The following is an 8,140-nucleotide window of genomic DNA, read 5'->3' as shown; positions in this document are numbered from 1 at the left end:
AGACAATCTTTATTGCAGGCACAAGTAACCATTCCAAGCGTCTTCTAGGGAACACATTCTTAGTCATGCTTGTACTCTACTGGGTGTCCTTGCCTTACATCCAAGTCCGGGTCCACATGTGTCTCAGGTCTCGACTCAGCAAAATACTTAAGCAGAGACCGCACTGTATAGAAGTGCTTAGACCTCAAAATCTCTAGCATGCATTTAATTCTGAGAACTCATTCCACTGAAGTTAGCAGAAATGCAGTGTTTGTCACCGCCTTCTGTTTAACTGGAACCTGAGACCCACATATGGCACTTACCTTTGACATCAAGAGTCAAAAAATGTATATTAACTGTAGAGCAAATAGAACCTTTAAAAAACAAACAAACAAACAAACAAACAAAAACATAGTGACAAGAAAGACTCATATTTTCCGCACCTTTTTTCAAGGTGAGCCAATTAGGAATTTTCTCCCTCATTTTGTTACACGCTCAAAACTCAGAGCAAGACATTACTCAGGCTGGCTGCGCGACTCCTGCCAGGTCTGTCTGTGTCAGGTTAAACCAGTGAGCCCCTGGTGCACTCATGTTGGACAGAAAAACCTCTTCCTCACTCCTTCATTGACCTTTTCCGGGGAGTCTCCATGCTTTCTGCGCTCTAGGTGGCTCAGGTGTCCTTTGCAGACAAAGCACAACACAGCCACTCTGATGAAGGTGGAAAAGAGACGGAAAACATGACAACGCCTGTATTTGCCTATTGCATTTGGATAAATCACTGTGATCCATGTGAGGAACAGAGAAATGGCATGGATGGGGGAAAGACAACCAACAGTTTGCTATCCAAAATAATTACTTAACGGGCAATGCCTGTAAGCATTTGTTGTATTAATTAATTGCAATTAACCTCTTTCTACTACTAGGAAGATTTTCATTCTGTTAGAAATGGCAAGTGTTCAGTGTGCAATAAAGCAGCTAAATGTAGAAAATCATCACTCAGAAGATCATAGCTCTGCAAGAGAAGAACATTGCTGTTAGCTCTTCTTTTTCAGGAGAAAACGAGCTGATATAACAGGACAGGGCATTTCCCACTCAGAAAACATGCATGCTCAGGCAAGCTGGACGACTGTATAAAGCAGGCAGCTGTGCAGAGATGAGTAAGTCCCATCCATTCAAAGATAAAACAACTTCTTTTTCTTTCACAGGATAGTCTAAAGTGGAAACTGCCAGCCCTTCTCCTCTCACTACTTCTTTGATGTTCATTTGCTTTAAAATTTTTCCCCTGTGATGAACAACAGAGATTTCCAGTAAGTATTTGCAAGCTCAGCAGCAAAGCAGAAGGAACTGAGGATTTGTTGCTCAAAAAAGAATGCTTGAAAATTCCTGTCTACAGTAATTCCTTCTGTTTGCTTCACTGTTATGGGATAAAGGGAAGCGAACAAAGTATGATGGTAACATTAATAGCTATAATAATAACTCATTAATGTTTGCCAAATTTCTATTAGAGGCTTGTCAGTGTGCAATGTGTAATTCTGAAAAGTGTACTGAACAAGACATGTTCTCACAGTCCACCTCTTTTTACTTACACTTTTTACTTGAAAGTGATGACTTTTTATAGTAAATGTCAATGCTATCAGAGTTACCAAAAGAACAGCCAAAAGTGCACCTAAACCAGTACCCGGTCCGTGAAGGTGGGATGATTTGGGAGGAGTGCAAGAAAAGAATCAGAGTATTACAAAACAGTAATATTTCCTCCAGACACACTGCCTATCTCAAACCATTGCATATGTTGCACATGATGAACAGAGACAGCATAACCTCCTCCTTCAGAAGTCGGTCATCTCGGGGGGCTCCTTGAAGAAGTTTCTTGCCCGAGGTGGAAGGCGGCAGGCGGCACTAGATGGCACTGGAAGCCCTGCGGTTTAGGCGTATTTAACGGATATTTCGTGCGCTAAGCGCCATCTGGTGGGATCATCGACTTTTTTGTTGAAAAGTCTGGTTCCGTGACCCTGTCACTTGCAATCACACTTCACACGTTTTTCAGTAAGTATCGATAACTACATATCAAAATACGATGCCATTGAGTTTTTCTAAACTGAAGAGTATTTATCCTCTTTTCTCATACTTTTGGAAATGAGTTCAATATGCGGTGTACTTAGCAATTCTGATTTTTGGCCAAAAACATTTAATCTGAGGAAGTTTGGCTTAGCGAAAGGCACGTGTGTGTTGCCAAATGTAATCCTGCTGCTGGATGTTAGAGCATTTCAATGTCCTTTCCTCCATAGCTCTTTGGCTTCTCCTCCTTCCTGCTTCCTCCTGAAAACTCAAATAGGTAGGACAAACCAGGGAGACTGCTATGGGAGGCAGAAGCATGAAGAACATCAAATGAACAAAATCACACATCCATATAGTCTTCAAGTCCCCCTTCTCCTACCCCTTCTGCGCCCCCCTCCAAAAAAAAAAAAAAAAGTGGGGAGGAATTAAAAAATAAAGTAAAGTAGAAACAGCAAAGGACTAGTCCTTAGCAATATTCCCCAAAGTCAGGAAAGTATCTAACAATCCTTCAAGACCCTGCACAAGAATGTTGACCATGCAAGTTTGTTGCGAACCTGTTCATTCCTGACACCATTCTTAGTTTGTTTGGCCTGAAATATTTTAGCAGCAAATAACATATTATTTTATATCCATAGAATACGTTTTCTAGATAGAAGAGTGTATTATTTGTCTATGTAAAACTTCAGCTTCTGCTTTGTCATGTCCTGGACAGCATCCATTGCTGGGTTGAAGGCACTGTGCTACAGGTAGCCACTAAGCTTCCCAAAAGCAGGCATCTGTTTCCCATTTTGAAAGACTTTGGCACTACTGTAAAGGTTAGGGGGCTTCATTTCTGTCTTGCTCATGTTGAGGCTGACAGAGAAAGCCCCCTTTCACTTCTTTAGGAGCCTACAGTAGATTTTGTCTTTTGCTTCTACCTTGTAAACTGATACTGAAACAAGAAATTACCAAACTAGTGTGACAAGGTGGAGCAGCTCTGGCCCATGGGAGCTGGTGGGTGACTGGTTCTGGGATAGCAGCCAACTAGACCACTCCAGACTCTGGCTACTGATGGGGCAGGGGCCTCCACTGGTCCACCTCAAAAGCCAGAAGGCGTACCTTGTTCTTCCTGGAATTACCAACACTGGCATAGCAAAGCCAAAACTCAGACTACCCTTGTGTAACTTGCCAACAATTCATTTACACCATTATCATCCTACATTCCATTGCCTGGGGGCAAGGATGGAAGGGGGTGGCAGGTACACACCAGGACCTGGGGTGAGCAGTTCTGCAAACTGCCAGACCAAGTAGGTTAGCCAGGGGAATTCAGAAGGGAGTGCGAAATGGTTGACCTACCTAAAAATGAATCCTCTTGAACATATAATGAAGACAGAATTTGCATCAGAAATCCATACAGCTGTTTGGAAAGGGGAATGGTGCCCTCAGGGACAAATCCACTCCCTAACACCCAGCCTTAGCGTCTCCCTCATGCCTGGCCAAGATCCTCCCCCTCATGAGGAAGAATCCTCCCCTCGAGGCACCCAAGCAACAGTGGAGTAATCCTGAGGAGGCTGCTTTATTAAATTAAATGTCCTCGTGGGAGGATGCAATTCAGGGGGTTTTTAACTTTTTCTTTTCTTTTTTTTTTTTTTTCCCGAATGAATCTCCCTTCTCAGAGAATAGGAAGGACTGCCGCTTTTGTGTGGCAGAATTCAAACTGAACTTTGTCTCTTTGTTCTTTTTTTAAAGTCGAGCGTGCACAAAAGGTAACAGATTTCCAAAATCAGGTTGCCTCTTCGTTCAGATCTGATTACTCACTGCAAGTCCAACATTAGGATAGTGTAATGTGGATCCATGTTTTAAGCAGGACTCCCCAGCACAAACAATGAGGAGTGTCCTGCCTAAATTAATACCACAACATGTTCCATAGAAAATAAATGACAGATAAATCAAGCCAAGTCATTTTCATTTAGGCCAAATGTGGGAGTTTTGCCTTGAAGTAAAAACATAGGAATTTGGTCTTGTTCTTTCTAAAAGAAATAAATTTAAGACATATATCCTAAATAATAAAGACAGGCAAATGTTTTACATATAAGTAACCAGGACTACATCCCTGAAATACAGATGAGGATTCTTCATGGCTTTAATATCAGGTTTTCTGTAAAAAATACTCAATAGAAATTCTCAAATCCAATATTCTTTTGTACTTTTTATAGTCAGTGTAAGTCCCTTAACGACATAATCCTTTTGCCTGTACTATTCTTTCTATGCTGATGATACGACCACAAATATAAAACACCTTTGTAAAAGCCCCTTAGAAACTTTGTAGTTTTGTAGGGTAAATGCTTTTCTTGGTGAATCTGCCAATTACTTAAATATCACTCTGTTTAATGGCCAGCTGCAAATGGTATAGTACATTCATGGTCTGAAAAATTACTCCAGAAATGGCAACATAGGGCTCAGTGTTTGTGATCACTTAGTGACTTAATAACAAATATTCTTGGTTTAAGTTTTCATTAAAAGCTGTTTTTCTCATGTAGTACAAATTCAGTAGAGGATATAAAGGTCAAGCTATATCACCCTAGTGTTTTACTGATGACACCATAAATAAACAACAGCAGAGGGCCAGATCATGATACCCCTATGCGGCTTCAGTAATGGGACTTCGCACTACAGCCTGCATGGGTATGGACACCACCTTCTAGACTGCATTTCAAGCTTGGCTCCCAGCACATGCTTAAGCCCAAATTTGTCTCATGTCCAAATAATTTGAACACTAACACCCAAAATGCAGGAGCTTCAAACAAGCAGAGATCTGGAGCCACACTATTCCTTAGCCCAGATTCAAGCATGTGCCAACCCATCTGCTATGTTAACTCATGTCAAGTTATCTGCTCTCATCACCATGCAGCAAAATTACATGGTCAATACAATGCAGGCATGTCAGCATAGGAGCTTTCTAAAAAGGCTGGTGTATGCAGCAAAACACTGTAGGATATGTAAGCTGCTGAATTGTACTTTAGGGCCAAAACTGCAGACACACAGATAAGTACATTGAGTTTCAGGCAGCTTTCTGGTTTGTGCTCCACCAAATAAGGGAAATGGAGTCTATTTGGTCCAGATTTTCTTGATTCTTCTCAAAGCAAATGCAATATCTGCCTCTGTCTTAGGTTACACACAGCAAAAATGTACTTCAGTCAGAAAACTGACACGGAAGTAGTCCTGACTGTTGCACAGGGAGCAGATTTGTTACAGAAGACCCATTTTTACCCAATGGCTAATTCCACCTCTGCAACACAGTCCCCATTCTAAGATCACACTTCTCCTAAGACAGAAAATGTAGTCAGGATGTCAGAAGGGCTTTCCAGCCTGCTTTAGCTCCTTATTTCTTTGCAGCTCTTGAAGATGGTGAGCAAAATGTCAACACTTGTTCTGAGAAGGGAGAGTTCATCAACAACAGACAGTGTGAACTCATATTTCTATAATACCAAACAGTACTCACTACCTGCGTTGTACCATCTTGCAGTTATATTGTTCAGATATTTAACTGTTAGCATGGGTTTGTTTTCATCTAATTATCTTCAAGGCTTTCTGTATAAAGCAACTTCATATAGAGCAACTTCATGATCCACCCAGTAAAACTGGCACTGCATTATAGATTGGAAAATGAAAGGAAAGGCTAGAGGTCAGATTTTACCTACTCATACCATATAGAGCTCTAATTTATGTAGGTAAAGCCACTGATGTAGACTTGGCTTTAAATGACTTGCTAAGAAGAAAATTAATATGAGAAAAGTAAACAGAATTACAAAGTTCTCGACTCCCCAGCTTTGCTGAGACCCACAATCTCTTACTCATGCTCTCCTCCAAACATAAATGGCACCTTAACTTTCTTTGGCATTAAGAAATTCTCATCTATATGAGACTCCAGTGATATGTCTCACTGGCTTTTTAGGATGTAAATGCCTTTTCTTAAAAGAAGAAAAAGGTCAGACTTGTTAAAGACTTCACAACTCTACTCATGACTACCAAGCTGTTGCAATGTAATGACTCCAGGAGATAGGTCTACAGTCCTAGTGTTAAGGAATGCAATTTGAGCCTTTGCCGGCACAGACATGTCACTGATGCTACTAAAACAAAACTTGAGCTAAAATTTGTTTCAAGTCTTTACTTGCTTGCAATGGAAAGTTTGCTGGCAGCTGTTGTCATCATTAGCCTTGTGGCGATGTTTTTTTCTGAAGTGTCTTGTGTCTTATTGAAGCTTAACGCTTGTTAAGTTGGGAGGGGACTTTGGGTGATCTGCCAACAGCAGACAATAAAGTGTTCTTTTCTCCTGTTGTAACAGAGTCATAAGTTTTGGTTTATACATAACGGCAGCTACACACACTAAATTAAAACACACACAAAAAAAAGGAAAACATGAGGGCTTTTCTCTAAGTAGTCCATTTAGCCCATTACAGGCTCCCCTAGGGTTTTAAATGCAATTGTAAAAACTCTCTAATTTTGCACCATTAACTATTTTATTTTCCTACTAGGTTAAGAGTGTGCATTTTTATAACTACATCCCTCTCCAGGGACCTTAGCTTTGTAAGCTTTGAGCTGGATTCCTACCACCTCACTGCCATGGCTCCCCAAACCAGCAGGGAAAGCTATAATCTGGAGAACATCCCCTCCTCCTTGCCCAGCTCTCTGTAAAGGAGTTGAAATTCATCACATGCTTGTACATTGTCCTCTGGTTTTGTCTACTCACTTTGGATTGCTGGGATGGTTGGTGGTCTAGCTATTAAATATGGGTCAGATACATCATCTTTATCCTGTAAACTGACAGAGACCTGCATCGAAAAGTGAGCCAGGAAGCCCAGGAAAGAAGAACCACTGAAGCAAACCATGCAGCCCAAAGCAGGTTTAAATACCTTGGCCCCATGCAGTGAATGAAGCCTGCACACGTGGCTTAGGGAGCTCTGTCAGGGCCATCAGACCCACAACAGGACATCTGGTAATTTGTTGGCATAAAACACCAGAACCATTTAAGTGCACCAGCTTTGGAACAGAGGTCCTCTAATGTGTCTGCAAGCAGATCGGGAGGTACTAGATCACCCTATGCAGTCATGTAGCAGCCTCAGACTGTTAGGTTTAAGTTTAGGTTCATTATCATACAACAGGTCCACTGAAGGCTAATCAGATTAAGATAATTAAAAAGCAACCAGGAACCTTCAGCAGAAAGAATAAGACTAGAAGTCCAAGCAGGGAGTAGCATGTTTTGCCTTTGATTGTGGTTTTCCTTGTTTGCTTAAGTTGCCGGAGCCCTTGAAGTTCCATGAAGCAAGCACGGCTAGGGACTGGCATTGTTTTAGAAGCAGAAGGAAATTAAACCGTAAAAGAAATCTGTAAGATTTGTGTGATTTAACATGGAGCTCTGTGGGTAGGTCCTGGGGTGGAGACATAGGTTAAATGGAGGATTCAGTTCCTTAAAGTGACTCTAGCTCCTCAAGGCAACCTTGGGCCTGCCACTTCAGCTCTCTGTCTTTTCTCTTCCTCCACGTAACAGCCATGATGATGATACACTGGTGCCTTGCCCTTTCTGTCTCATCTCCTGGAATGAGTACTCCTCAGGCAGTGAGTTGCTGGCAGCTGCGTGCACGACAGGGCTTCTGGTACAGCTCGTTGTGGTTCTAACAGCAGCAGGAAGGTGTGTGTCACTTCTGTGTCACCAAGCCAGCAGTGCACTGCAAGGTTCTCTGCCCCTGCCACTGTGCAGGTAGAAAGACAGCAGGTAATAAATACTTTCTGCAGGTTTAACAGTTTAAAGGAGATAATTGCCACGTATAACTAAAACCTTATGGGTAATTCAGGAAAGTGGAATTAATTAACCATCTTGGCACTTGGCCTTGATTCTACTGCTAGTATGTATTATAAAACATATAAACATCATGAAAGTGTTGTTCTATTTGTCATGCTGTGTAACACATCAGGGAAAGTATTACAGAATAGGAAGCCAATGTCTTTCCTCACAGACGCTCTGCCTTAAGCAATCATCTTCTTTGGAGGGGATCTGAGGCAGCAGCATTCTTGCTATTAGCTGTCTTCAAGCTATAGAGGGACAAGAAGCACAGAAATAAAACTCCAC

This window comes from Patagioenas fasciata, chromosome 2, assembly GCF_037038585.1.
Source record: "Patagioenas fasciata isolate bPatFas1 chromosome 2, bPatFas1.hap1, whole genome shotgun sequence".
Classification (NCBI taxonomy): Eukaryota; Metazoa; Chordata; class Aves; order Columbiformes; family Columbidae; genus Patagioenas; species Patagioenas fasciata.
This window is presented reverse-complemented; position numbering follows the sequence as displayed.